At 46.8% G+C, this 14,398-nt stretch overlaps 2 protein-coding genes across 2 annotated transcripts in view; both read right to left on the bottom strand.

Moving 5' to 3' along the window:
* Nucleotides 1-8,227, bottom strand: part of LOC135914667 (uncharacterized) — a 74,141-nt gene extending 65,914 nt beyond the window's left edge. Inside the window, exon 1 of the transcript XR_010568375.1 lies at nucleotides 7,513-8,227. The gene's annotated coding sequence lies outside the window, so the exon portion shown is untranslated. The remainder of the gene's footprint in view (nucleotides 1-7,512) is intronic.
* LOC135914666 (uncharacterized) overlaps nucleotides 1-14,398 on the bottom strand; it is a 53,580-nt gene that overhangs the window by 26,220 nt on the left and 12,962 nt on the right. The gene's annotated exons all lie outside the window — the stretch shown is intronic.

Raw genomic sequence — 14,398 nt, forward strand, 5'->3', positions numbered from 1 at the left:
AGCAAATTCTGTTTCGAAAAAACAACTCATGAATAACAAGAAAACTAGATAGGCCACTAAAGTTTGGAAGTTGCATTGGGGAAACAACATGGACTCATAATGAAAAAAAGGGGGGGGGGGAGGAACCAAGAAACTACAAGTAAATATTGCGTTAATGGAGTTGAAAGTGACAAAAACAAGCGTAAAGTTGGTGGTGGTGGTGGCGTTAATGATGATGAATAAAATCTGAAAAGACATGTTTTACGATAATTCAAAGGTAAGTGGACTATTCTTCTACGCTGTCTGACAGCACTGTGCTCCACGAAAATATTTGCCAATGACGATTGTATATGCGGAGCATGCAGAAATAACGCAGCAACCATAGGCCACATGTTAGCCTGCCGCATCCACCCTGAGGTAAATGAGAACGTATTTTTTTTATTTTTTTTATTTAACATACTGTTAGTCCCACTGGGAATGTTACAGGAGTGGATTTATCAGCAAGATACAGGAATACAGTATACAGTACATTAAATAATATGCCAGTTACACATCAAGCGGGCAACAATACAAACAGTATACAGTACAGTACCGTAATACGCCAGTTACACACCAAGTAGGCAACAACACAAAATCAATACAGTCTGAACATGATCATCAGGTCTGGATTGTTGACAAGACTAACGAGGCTGCGAGCTCAGCGAACTTTTCCAAGGAATCCTGCGCAGTTATAGATTTGTCTAGGCTGTTCCATTCTCTTATGGCTCGAGGGAACAAGGAAAAGTAATATGTGTTGTTAGCACAAGAGTATTCATTAATCGTAAAGTCATGCTTGTGACGTGTTTCTCTAGAACGATTAAAACTAATGTAAGTAGCAGGATCCATGTTAAATGCGTTATGAATTAATTGATAAAGAAACTTGAGTCTATGGAGCGTGACGCGGCTTGATTAGGTGTCTAGGCTTGCGCAGGAAAGCAGCTCTGTGGGAGAATCAGTGCGCCGGTATCTATGGTAGATAAAACGAACAGCTTTTCGTTGAACTGATTCGAGCATGTGTACATCTTTTTGCATATATGGAAACCAGACGACGTTTGCATATTCTAAGATTGGATGGATAAGGACTTTATATGCGAGGACTTGGTCATTAAGGATATTAAAGGAAAGAAGGATTAATGAACCTGCGGTGGAGAGTAGTGAGAGACGGCTGCTGTACTGGTGACGTAAAGACAGGGAACACAAGCAATAAAACGACACTTGTGCTCAAGGCAATAGATTTCTTCGGGTTGGACGGCTGATTAACACAAACCACGGGTTTTAAGAAACTACACTAGCGCAGCAGGCGAATTGCGAGCTTGGTGGCATTGGTGGCTTGGTGACTAACGGGCTATACTAACGGCTTTAGAGATGCCACAACGTAGTGGACTTGTACATACGCAGTTCCTTCCCACTTCATCATTATTCATGAGTGCTTTTCCTCCTAGGCACTTTTCTCTAGTGTAGAGTAGCAGACCAGAGCAAGCTACATCTCAGGCCGACCGATCTGCCTCTCTCTAAAGAGATTTTTGTCTGCCTTGGTGGCATTAGCCACCATTCTTATATTTTTTCAAAGAGGATACAATATTTATCCACCAACTTAAGAGCCTTTAACTCAAAATGGTGCAACGTCTGTCCTGTTTGCCCTGGAGGGCGCTCCACGTCTTTAATGCACTGGAGCCCTCGGTTACAGCTGCCCGTGCTGTGTGAAATAGGGACATGACTCTGGATGCATTCTTTGCTACACCGAACAAAGCTGTGCGAATATTCGGTTCGGAAACGGAATCGAAAATGACTATTACTAAATACGAATATTCTTTAATAGTTTTCGAATACTTCAAAACGTTGACTATGCATGATGAAACATCGGAAACCTTTTTTTTCCATTCTTGAGATGTCTGTGCCCTTCCTTTCTGCCAGCGCAGCCACAACCGCCTTTTACTGAACGCTGTTGCAGACTTGCTTACTTTCACGCTGCTATCCATGAACCCAAGGGCTTCACGGAGGCCAGCGGAGCATACACAGAAAGTCGGGTTAGGCGTGCCTCGATGTAGCGCGCCGCTGTACAAGGTGAAGACACTGCTTTCGTGACCGCCATATTGAGGCGAACGCAGATACGGCGGGCAATGGAGCGTCGGCCGATATTCTTGTTTAGCATGCGCTTGCGACAGCAAATTGAGGTGTCTTACACATTTACTCGCAACCTTAAGCGCTCCTTGCACACAGAAATAAAATAGCACACGCTTGCATGCATAGATCTCAGAAGGAATGACTACTGTGCAGCTAGCTTCACGTTGGCCAACTGGGATGCTCAAATCGATGAATTACTTGACTAGATTAACTGCTTTATAAAGGAACGCCTTTCGGTGCTGTCGGACATGAGAGTTCATAAGGTGCGTAACATGCAGTAGTCTTCAATTGTGTCTCTTGCTACAGATCAGCAACCAGTTGACGTTGAGCACAACTTCGCGGCGGCGATAGCAGCAAACGATCTCGGCTGTCATCCACGAACAGGATGCCCCGCGCTCTCGGCCGAGCTCAATTTAATGCAGGTAAGGAAACTTCGAGATCACTTGCTAAAGACAACGACAAAATTCTGGAACCCGACATAGTCGCGCGTGGCTCGGATCAATCGAGATAAATCTGGTCGCATCTCGCGTCACAGAAAAATTTATAATGCTGCGTGCTGGCCGCTTCAAGAATGATCAAACAAACAAAAGCAAGCTGTCCGCACAATACTGGTACCTGAAATCGGACAGGTGCAGACATTTATCCGTTCTTTATCCCGTGGAAAGCGAAAACAGCGCATGCCTTTCGTTGTCGAGCCGGCACACAGCGGTGTACAACACCCTAGCGTGCTGGTTTTTGCGATTGAACACAGTTCAATCGCCCAGCACCTGGCGCAGAGCACAGGAGCTTCGTAAACTTCCAAACAATGCTGCTTTACAAACGCTGGAAGGAACGGGCGCAGCAAGCGACTCGCCCCAATATGGCGACCATGGAGCAAAATGGCGGCGCGGCGCAGGCCACAAGGTGTCACCACCCTGTACGGCGGCGCGCTGCATCGAGGCACCCTAAAGTCGGGTAAAATCACAGCGCTACGCCTTGACTAACGAGGACGTAGCACTTTTCAAGAATTGCCGTAAATGATCATAAGGAGCAGTGACCACTTCTGTCAAGTGCTAGCGCTGCTATCTATTTCCTTGATTTACACAAACATGTTAGAATGAAAAGTATGTAAGCATACCTGATTAACTCGTACAGGCTAGGCAACTATTTTTCACCGCCCCGATTACAAGGGAAGGCCAATTAATCATCATCATCGTCGTCGTTGTGTCGAGATGGAGTGTTGAGTGGAGAAACGTTCTAGAATACGGGGGTATCTTAGGAGATCGATCCCACTGGTGCCGCTTTCTAACAATTTCGAGTGAAAGCCAATATTCTTTATTTTGGACAGATGTCAAGCAGTTCAAACGTATTTTCGCGTTATGTCCCCGTATTAACGATGCTGCAGGAGTAGCGAATCGGAAAGCAATCGTATAGATGGTAATGTGGCACAAGCGATGACTCGTAAGTCAGGACAGCCAAAAGCTTCATTGAAAATAATAAGCTGTTATGAATGCTATAAGAGATCGGGCATCAGTGACAACCTTATACGAGCCGCAAGCGTAATAGTTTGGGAACAAGCATTCGTTGGGAACAAGCATTCGTTGTTGCAGACTTAACAAGCACCCGCGCGAAGAGAAAGATAGAGAGAGAAAGCAAGGACAGGAAATGCACGAAGGTCAACCAGAAGAGCACCCGGTTTGCTACCCTACACTGGGGGTGGGGGAAACGGGAATATAAAGATGAAAAAGGGAGAGAGTAAGCACTGAGTGCATGTGGGAGGGACGCTATACACAGGGACACTACAAACGATCTCCTAAGCCGGTGCACTTCAAGTATTGTACTAGTGCACAAATCGCTTTTCGTGCCAGTGACGGGTGTGGCCGCGGTACGAGTATATTTAACTCGATGAATGGTCTTGAGTCCAGTCGGTGTAAAGTTGCCCGCCAAATTCGTGACAAGTATACAGTGGATACTCTTCCACATTATTCAGATCTGACACGAAAAAAAAATATTTTTTTTTTCTTTTGCTATGTGACGGCAGAAGTTCACGCCTATTACGTAGAACCGATGCAGCACGTCCTATAAAGGCAACAGAACAGGTGACTTCATTCATTCATCAACTCTTATTTTCCTTTCCTTCTTTGTTTTCCACGAGAGCAAATACCTGTGATCAACGAGCAGTGTATTGGTCTTGGATTGCGGCCCAGTGTCGGTAGTCTTTTGAACGGCGTGAAAGGCTTTCCCGCGTAAAAGACGAGTCAGTATACAGGTAGTATTCAGTAGTCAGTATCGGCGTATAGCAGAACAAAAGCGAACCTTATCAAAGAAATACTTACCCATTGCTGTTTACGAGGAAAACATAATATAGGTATCTTAACATAGGTGTCTCAGCCTATTTGTCACTCTAAATCTGCCACCATAAAATGCAGGCGGAGCCATATTTTCAAATAACAACGCTTTGTAGCGCTGCCATACGGGTCACGCGAAAGTAAAAAGCACTAGAGCTTCCCCAAATTAAGTTGCATATCTATATTAACGCAAAAGTATGGAGTTATTTCTTAGCGCCTTATTTCAAGCATTAGAATCCAGGAGCTCTGCCGAACACCTCGAACGCTGAGCAATCGAGAGAAGGGAAAGAGTAATACCAACTCAGAGACACGGAAACAAACAAGTAGGAAAGAGGTACGCGCGTTATGCAAATCTCGCTGCGCTGGAAATAATCTCTCGCTGAGCTGGAAATAATGACGAGGAGCAGGCTAACGACTACCTGTAGCTGAATATTAAAATGTGATAGCGACTGCCTTGGAAGCAGAATGATTTTGGAGCAAGCTAACTGGTTAATTCAGCGTCGGTCCTTCCTTGATATGTGTTCCTCCGCTCCTCATCTTCTCTGCACTCCTAGCCTTGCAAGCCATGTTTACTATATGCAGAAGTCAGTCCATAATGTCCCACTACGCTCAAAGGAATTGGTAGATGGGGAGAGCGGGGAGATCAAGGGGGTTCATGCGTTCATTAGAAATTTGCTATTCCACAATTTTAGCAATCGCAAATAACGTTTTACAGACGCAAAAGTGGCACTGAAGCAAATGAGATGCAAACTATCTAACAGACGAAGTAAACGTAAACGTGTCCCACTGGAGGTTGTTCTTGTACTTAATAAAAGTAGCTTAATAAAGTTTCTCGTTGGGTGAATTGGTCCATAAGGCTTTAGAAAAAGATACTGCGCCAAAGGCAGACAAGTACGAAATGTTATTGACACCACTGTTTGAGAGAACTGGGATTTGCAGCTTATCTGGCATATATCTGACGAATAAACTTCAGCGCGATCGCATCGGCTTATTTTTTCACGCTAAACTTACGATTTTCCTTGCCAGCTAGAAATCCGCGTGTTCTCACGTTTACCAGTAAATTGTTGTCATGCGACGCGACTCGCGAGCGCAAAATGTCACAGTGTGAGCACTGAAGCTGGTAATGACGCTCGCAAGCGTGTCCTCTGGGATTTCTTGGTGCGCGTGCATGGTCTAAAGAGTATCACTGTAAAATAATTTACACCCTAAAAAGAGAATAAGAGTGTAAATGTGTCTATAACTCACACCCTTAGGCTGTTATCTAAATAACGGACACCCTAAGGGTGTGAGTTATAGACACATTTACACCCTTTTTCACTTTTTAGTGAAAAATGGTGTAAATGTGTTTATAACTAACACCCTTACGGTGTTATCTATATAACGGACACCCTATGGGTGTGAGTTGTACACATTTACACCCTTTTCACTTTTTAATGAAAAGGGGTGTAAATGTGTTTATAACTCACACCCTTGGGGTGTTATCTATATAACGGACACCCTAAGGCTGTAAGTTATAGACACATGTACACCATTTTGCGCTTTTTAGGGTGCAAATTATTTTACAGTGACATAGCATCGGGCTGCTGTGCCGTGGGAACCGGGCTCGAAACCAACCGTCGCGCAAGCTTTCTTCAAAGATAGTCATGCGATAACGGTTCGAAAGCAGCGCACCAAATGCGCCTCATTAAGCTAATGATGTTAAGCGAATTTAAATATTGGCAGACCACTCATCGCCACTCTTGCCATTTTAGCGATTTTGTGCCGAGATTAAGCGACTTTCTTGTCTGTTTAGAGACAAATACTTTTACGTTGCGATCGGGGCCATTTTTTTAGCTACAAGACAGACCAATTAGCGACGTTTTGGCGACTTTGAAATTGGAAAGGTCACTTGGAAGATAGCATTATAGGACGCACATCCCTGTTCGAAAATTTGCACGACGCTTCAGCTTCGTCTCCAAGAGTGGAACGCGATATCATTCAAAGATCCCTGACTGCTTCTCAAGCTTCCCAGCAACTGCAGCTTACGTGGCCGTTAATATTTACCGGGAAACGCTCGTGGCGAATGCTTTGCGCGAAAGCGAGCTTTCTCATAGAAACGCGGCCTCTTGCGTGCGCCGATCCCGGGGATAGCGCACAGCCGCACCAAGACATTTACATCATTTTCAAGTTTCTGTTATTGCTTGACCCTTTTCATATTGCAGCCTGAGAAGACTTAACATAAAAAGCATGCGCTGTCGGTGTTTCTTTTTTTTTTCATGACATTTGTATGTGAGCTGTCATTGTCAAAATTCGGAGGACTAACTTTGTCAAGAACGTAAGACAAGGCATGAGCGACATTAGTGAGAGAATGGTGTGGAAATATAACCCGCGCACACCGCACGTCATACCGCAAGGCGTGGCATATACGTATATCTAAATATATATGACAATTTTCGCTCACGGAACGCCCGGCGCAGGACGCCGAAACCGGATTTTCTGCGACACGGAGCCCTTAACGCTGTCGCTTTGAAACCACAGGTAAGCTGCCCAAATGCTTGTTCGGTGGGCCAGCTGGAATTTTGAATTAAACACTAATGCAATCGTTGGTGAATTTTTTCTAGATAACATTCCAAACAATGCTTACTTGAGCAGCTGGAAGTACTAGTGTCCTACGTCTATGCTGTCTATGACGGCGATGGCGAGAACGTAACAATTTGTGTTTTCAATCTTTATTGCCGTGTACGTGGCTGTTGCGCCGTCAGAAGCAAATGTGTTTATCTATTGTGTATTGGACTGGGCCGGGCCAGGAACAGGCTACCTGGTTCTCGGTCAATCGTCGGGCGGAGGCGGCCCGCTTTGTATACTAGCGTCGGGGCCGGACCGGGCCGAGCCACGAAATTGAGGCCGTGCAAATCTCTATAGCCGCAACCACCGCGTGCTAGCTGATGCACACCGCGCATAGACAACAAGGACGCGCCAAGCTGGCGATAAAGTTTTCTAAAATGCAAGAAATACAAAACAGCTGTTTTAACTGGATTGCGTAGCAACAAAGCAATATGCTTACCTTCAGGCGCACGTCGCACTCCACGCTCTTCAGTTGTGCCCTGCACTTTCCGAAGATTTTCTGAAGGGCGGGAGGCACTGCCGAGTTATTCCCTTGCGCAACAAACATGATTAGCGGCCGTACGAGTCAGCACCACCAGCCAACCTGCTTCGTTTCAAGCACTCGCCGACGTTGCTTACGCGTCCGCAGCTTCAAAGCAGCAGGAGTGGCTCGTTCCGCGGTGCCATTATCGCACGGGGACAGCCGCCGCACACACGCTCGGCCTACGCGTTGGGAACTTCTTTTCGCTGGCTTTCACCTCAGATCAACCATGCACCACGTGACAACTCGCCCAGCACTTAAGACGCGGACACAGTCCGGCGCCACGCACGATGCAGTCACGCTACGCGGCGCGTAGCGGACGCTCTGTACAGTCTAGCGTCACCGCTCAGCCAGCGTGACTGGCGGCATACGGCGCGCTTTGACGCGGCCGGCTCGGGAATAGAACAAGTATCACGCGCTCGAGTCGCCAGACAAGAGCGCATCGGTAGCTAGCTTAGCTGGCTGGCCTTCGGGTGCAATGAAGAGATTGCGCTGTGTTTGCGCATTTGGCAAACGAGAACAAAAGGCTCGCTCGCCGCCCCTGTGTAAGCGCATGCGCTGCGGCGACAACCACCGTGGCGACAGCTCGTCGCCGCACATGACCGCATGGGTGCGGGCCATTTTCAGCGTGGTGAACTGCACACAGGGGCCAAATCTTCGGCGATCCTGGCGTCACCGGCGTGACGTATCAGGCTTCGTAGGTCGCTGCCCGGCACGCTGCAAATGCCAACAATTATTCCTCAGATTTTTTTTTAGAATGGCAGCCCTCAAACAAATTTCATGAAACATAACTCTGACAGCAAATGCCTTTTATCTTAAATCTTCTCCGAATATTAAATATTAAAAGTGCGAAACAATACCAGAGCTCCAACTTAAATGCGAGGAAATCCTGCTGGCGTGGTTCTTTTTAGGTTGCACCATATCTTTGGAATCGACCCACGAAATAAGTTTGAAACATATCTGATACGGGAAGGTGTTGGTAAGTCGCTAAGAAAGATTTTGTATTTAATAAATAAACATAAATTAGAGTCTCCGATGGCAGGATGGGAACAGAACCCGCCGTGGTTGCTCAGTGGCTATGGTGTTGGGCTGCTGAGCACGAGGTCGCGGGATCGAATCCCGGCCACGGCGGCCGCATTTCGATGGGGGCGAAATGCGAAAACACCCGTGTACTTAGATTTAGGTGCACGTTAAAGAACCCCAGGTGGTCGAAATTTCCGGAGTCCTCCACTACGGCGTGCCTCATAATCAGAAAGTGGTTTTGGCACGTAAAACCCCATAATTATTAAATTAGGATGGGAACAGAGCAACACTAGCACAACATATCGATCTTCTAGCCATTAGGCCACTTGCGCATGCCTCAGTAAACCAAGCGTGCAAAACGCTTGGCACGTTTTATGGGATAGTCATAAACCAGGGATAGCCATTGGGCAAATTTAATTATGATTGGTACTGCGTTAGGATACTGCATACACGTTTTGCACAAGCTGTGCGTTGCCGTTAGGAAAAAAAATATATGAAATGGTTCACCATCACAAGTAGTTGGAAACAGGTATCGTACACTGCGAGGGTCGATGTTGAAATCCTTTTTCAGAGTTCGCGTTTTTGCATCTAATAAAACAATGTTCAGCTGCCTCCGGCACATCACACAGACAGCAGTAACCAGAAAAAACAAAAATACACTTTTTTTTTTATTTTGCAACCATGTTTTCACTGACAAGGTTTCAGAATGTCGTTTATGAAAACATACTTTTGAGTGAGTAGGAATATACATTTTGCGAACTTTTTCTTTTTTTAGTATTTCGTGACCCGGAAAACGAATATATAGTGAGCGGTCAAAAGGGGGCGGCAAAATCATGGATAATAAATCATTACATAGGGTCTTGCGCGACGCTGTGCACAGGTACTCGATGGAAAACCAAATTCGAAGGAAGAGAAGCGAGTTTTACGGGGAGGCTCGGGCCCTGGAGCCCCCCTTTAGGTGGCGCCTTTGATCAGACAGGGCTCTGAGAAACGACTGTTAAAATTAAACGAGTTTAAATCCAGTTATAACAAAGCTTTCCTCCTTTAAGGACAATGGGTCCAACGTTGGCGTGCCCCAGAAGAGAAAAAAGAAATGGATGACTCACACAATCAAAGGCTTTTGCATTATCTACTTGGAGCATTTCAAGCTACTCTTGACAACCATGCAGGGGATATGTATATTTGTTTGTACGGAGCGGCCCCTAATCCCACACGTCCGATGAGAACCAATGAGAATTGTCATCGCCAGTAGTGATAGATTAGATAAAGCTTTTGCAAATATATTATAGTCGACGTCTGACAGCGTTATTGGCCTGTAGTCCTCAACGGAACGCACTTTCTCTCCGTCAGACGTTTTCGGAATTAAAACATTGTGGTTTTCGCAAAACGAACATGGAAGAGTCTCCATTTCGATACATTTTTGTAATATGTCCAGCAATATGGGACTGAGAATTTTTTTGTAAACGTAAAATTCAGCTGAGATTTCATCAGGGCAGGGCGTATTCGAAAAAAGCACGTATGAATGGCTAGCTCAATTTCCTGTATAGTAGTGGAGCTACTAAAGGCCAGCGCAGTCATTCTTCTGAGATGACAGAGACAGAAAGCTAGCTTTGAGCTCGACATCCCGATCATCGGGAGGAGCGCTAAACAAATCGCTGTAATACCTTTCAAACTGTGAAATGATTTCCCTTGCATCTGTTACAAGGTTTCCGTTACAGTACATACGTCCCGAATCACCCTTGATATTACGTGACGACGTTCATCGAGCAAATTTTGACGCGTCGGTTGTTCAGAATGCAAAGTCCACCTGTTACGAGATCGAATACGAGCACCTCTGTAGCTAACAACACCATACTTTTGAAGTTGACATTGCATATTCTTGATGTCACTTATGTACGAACCCGGCATTTCCCATTCCTACTCATGAAGGTTGCAGTTTGTTTTTATGGAATGTCCTTTCTTCATTCTTTCTGTAGAATATTTCAACAGATCTCATCTTTACATCAATTACACGAACTTCTTGTTTAAAAACAAGTAATTTCAAAACAGGATGTCTCCCAGGTCTCAGTGAGGAGGGGGCGATAAAAGAGAGAGAGAGAGAACTTATTCGACGAAAGACCGAGAAGTCGGCATGAGCTTGTATAATCTACCATCTTACTTGGCACAGGCGAAAAAGGACAGTGATAAAAATGGGCCCCAGTCCACGCTATGAAAGTGGTTGGCCAGCGAAGCTGTGGTATCACCTGATCAGATGGGTGAATGTGACGTAGCCTTCAATTGTGTCCTGCTTAGCCTGGGTACGACGTGGTTGCTGTTGTTTCGTCACTCATCACATTCGCTTTACTCTTCAGGCATCCTAAATGTCCGTGGCTTGCTTTGGGCAGGAACCACTGTATCCTGCCTAGTCTGAGCACGACGCTGTTGTGCATGTTGACGTTACTGTTAGCGTCACCACTCATCATGCACATGCTGCTCTTTGGCCTTGCCATAGCGCTATCACGACACAAATGAAATCAGTTGCTAGTCAGTTTCTTCTTTTATATATGAAGGTGTACTTAAGTCACTCCCTTCTTCGTATGCTACAGTTGCCGCTTCTTGGCAGCTGCAGCTTAAGCAACCGTAGTATTTACCGGGAAACGCTTGCTGCGAACGCTATGCGCGAAGGCGAGCTTTCTGGTTCCTCGTGTTTTTTCCTCCGCACGACCAGTGCCACCGCTGCCACGAATAAGTGGAGGCGAGCGCCATCTGGATTTGCCGCGAGGAACCCAGCGGCAACGCGGCGCGCGCCTCCCGCTGTGATTGATTAAGCTTATCAGGCTGCGGAAGCGAAGAAATCCCGGGATCCTAGTCATATACACCTTTGCTGTAAAAACATTAATGAATAATGGCGATGGAGACAAGAGGAGGGAATGCACATACGATCACTTATACATAACAAAGTGGTTTTCATAAAGTATTTAATCTAGTCCGGTGCTCTTCGAAAAGGCTAGAACAGTCCTTGTGGCTGTTGTTACTACTGTGCAGTCACACATTGCGTACAAAAGAAAACTTTCAGACAATGTTAGCCAACCAATGGCTGCTAGCGTAGACACCAGCGTCTTTCGCTGTGACGCGTAGAGAGGGTCGTCGCGAAACAGACATTTTTGAGTTTTAACATTTGGCAGCGATTGCAGTTCGCAGTGACAGGGTTCGCAGACGATGGAGAGGTAATGTGTAGCGTGAAGTGTACAGAGTTGGTTCACGGATGTCGGGGGCCCGGCGTAAGAAAAAGTAGTCTATCCACTTCACCACCGGGCACCGTTACCTCGAGAAACAGGAAAATATATTGCCGCATTTAGGGCTAGGAAAACTAGTACGGTTGCTACAAGGTTTATTGAGGTTAGCGGGTTAGTGGGCCCAGCGCTGAGAGCAGCCGAGCAGTCTCAGCCAAACGACAGCGCGAGCCCAAGCGGTAACGCCGACCCTTTGCATTTAACCTACTCAATTCAGGAACCATGCGGCCCCAATTACGCTCGTGCTATCTTAGCCGTTACACGGTGTTTGATTTACCTGTCCCATTCTACTTACATTTTCCCCCTTGCAGCGCAGAATCTGTTCAAGACTGTTCCCTGCAGTTCTCGTCAGTATCTTTTCTTTTCTATGGCGAAAGCCTTACATGGCTCATACACCCGATGGTCTGGAAAACGCAGCGTCCGGTACAGAAAGTCATGTGAGCTCACCTCGCGCAGACACGCGTCCGTGCCACTGCTTGCGCGTTCGTGAGCGAGTGAGTGAAGTAACTTTATTTCGGTCCAAAGAAGACGCAGGGGAGACCCCGCGCCACCTGGCTAGTCCGCCGTAGGGACCGCCAAGCCGAGCTTGACGGCCCGATCGCGGGCACTGTGGACGTTCGTCGCCGCATTCTACAGCAACTGGCTCCGACGCCGTTCATCATGCCAGCGTTACCGTGCTGCCCCTCGCGCTCGTGCCACTGCTCTCGCGTTTGTCGTCGTCTTCTTGCACAGGTGTCTCCGATGCCGCTCACATGCCAATAAAGAAAGGCAAAGTTAAGGAAGATAGAGTTAATTCAGGTGCACGAACCAACGACCTTCAGTGGGAGTCGAACCCTCGAGCTTTAAGGTCAGTTAGCTTTAAGTCAATTAAGGCAATCGAACCCACGAGCTTTGGTGGGAGAAAACAATAAGCAGAAACAACGCATTCAAACGTCGAGTAATTTCATGAATGCGTCTTACGCGCGCAGGCTTTCGCCTTCACCCTCTTTGGTGAATGCTAAAGTGAGTGTCAATATTTTTAAAAGCCGCTATTGAACCACTGAATAACCTAAATACATTGCAGTATGTGTCACTTTAATCAGTGAACGTTAAATTTTGAATTCTGTGCCGCCAGTGCAGAAGGCTGCTGCACGGTACAGCACTGTTGCGCCGCATTGGTGTGCGTTTTGTCGTCGCCTTAAGGAGATCCTTAAGGAGATTCGGTGCACTGCTGCACCAGACCAGGGAAAAGGAAACTGGCATGTATTTCAAGAAGCTCGAAGCTACTAACATTTAAAAGTGCTAATGAAACAAAGATACTTCTATGGTCAAACTACAAATAACATAACATTTTCGTGTAGGCAACCAGCGCTGCATTAACAAAGCGTTTCCTTTTTCGCAAGTGTTCCCTGCTTTGACAGGTAGCGTTCGCTAATAGTACGTCCAACATTAGGATTGGTTAAGTTATCTTACGAACGAATCGAGCGCAAGAGCAAATGCTAGCCAATCTTTGTGTTGAACACATCACCAAAGGTCACTGGCCAATGGCAAAGAGCCGTTAGAAACCTTTGCGAATTCGGCCCTTGAAATGTTAAAGCCCTCCATATCGCATGAGACTTTTATGCGAAGCATATTACGAGAGCTCAACCCAGCTCCTCAGGCGCGGCGGTGTCGCCTTCAATACCACGTGACACCGTGACGTCACGACAGAGGAGAAACAGGGCTCCAACTCGCGCCGTCGCTCGCGGCGTCGCGGCGGTATTGGCCTCGAGCTCCACCACTGGAAAAGCTGGCGCCACCGTCGACGTGACGTGCTAGGAGGGATCACGTGGACATAGCGGCCGCGTCGGCTGCTTCGGGCGCGCCGAAGCGAGCTGAAAACGAGCTTAAATTCCCTCGTACGCTGCGGTTTTCATTTAGTGGCGAAATTTTCACGCTTCGAGTGTCTCCTTTACAACGCTTGAAAGCACTACAATAGGTAGTGGCTGCCTTTGAAGGCGCGCAACATGGTAGGCTACTGCTCGGTGCCGCAGGGCCGGACGCACGTAACGGAGGCCGGTGTCAGCCTTTTCGCACGTAGCCGCAGGACAAGAAGCTGTGTGAAGCTTGGCTCGCGAAACATAAAACCGGCAAACAGTCATCGGCTACAACTCGGGTATGCAGCAAGCACAGACGCAAGGAAGATTTCTGCTACGGCGCCCGGTCTGCGATGTTCTGGAAACGCGCACTGAGACGCTCGCCCGAGTCCGCTGCCCGACTAATGTCATGACGGTTTTGTCTATGAACTTGTCAAAGGTCAAAGAATTTAGAAGAAAAAAAAGATTGAATCGTCGCGACGGCACATCACAGTCCCGTAGGCGTCGAAGTCTCTACAATGAAATTATTTTTGAACAGCTCTGATAGCGCCCACGCAACAATGGTTGCTTGTATACTGTCAATGCTCATATTCTGCGGCCTAAAGCTCATGGCACGGTGCGAAAACGCGCGCGCGCAGAAAGCGAAGCAGTGCGCGGACAAGCATGCAGACGCGC

This window comes from Dermacentor albipictus, chromosome 4 (assembly GCF_038994185.2).
Source record: "Dermacentor albipictus isolate Rhodes 1998 colony chromosome 4, USDA_Dalb.pri_finalv2, whole genome shotgun sequence".
NCBI classification, from domain to species: Eukaryota; Metazoa; Arthropoda; class Arachnida; order Ixodida; family Ixodidae; genus Dermacentor; species Dermacentor albipictus.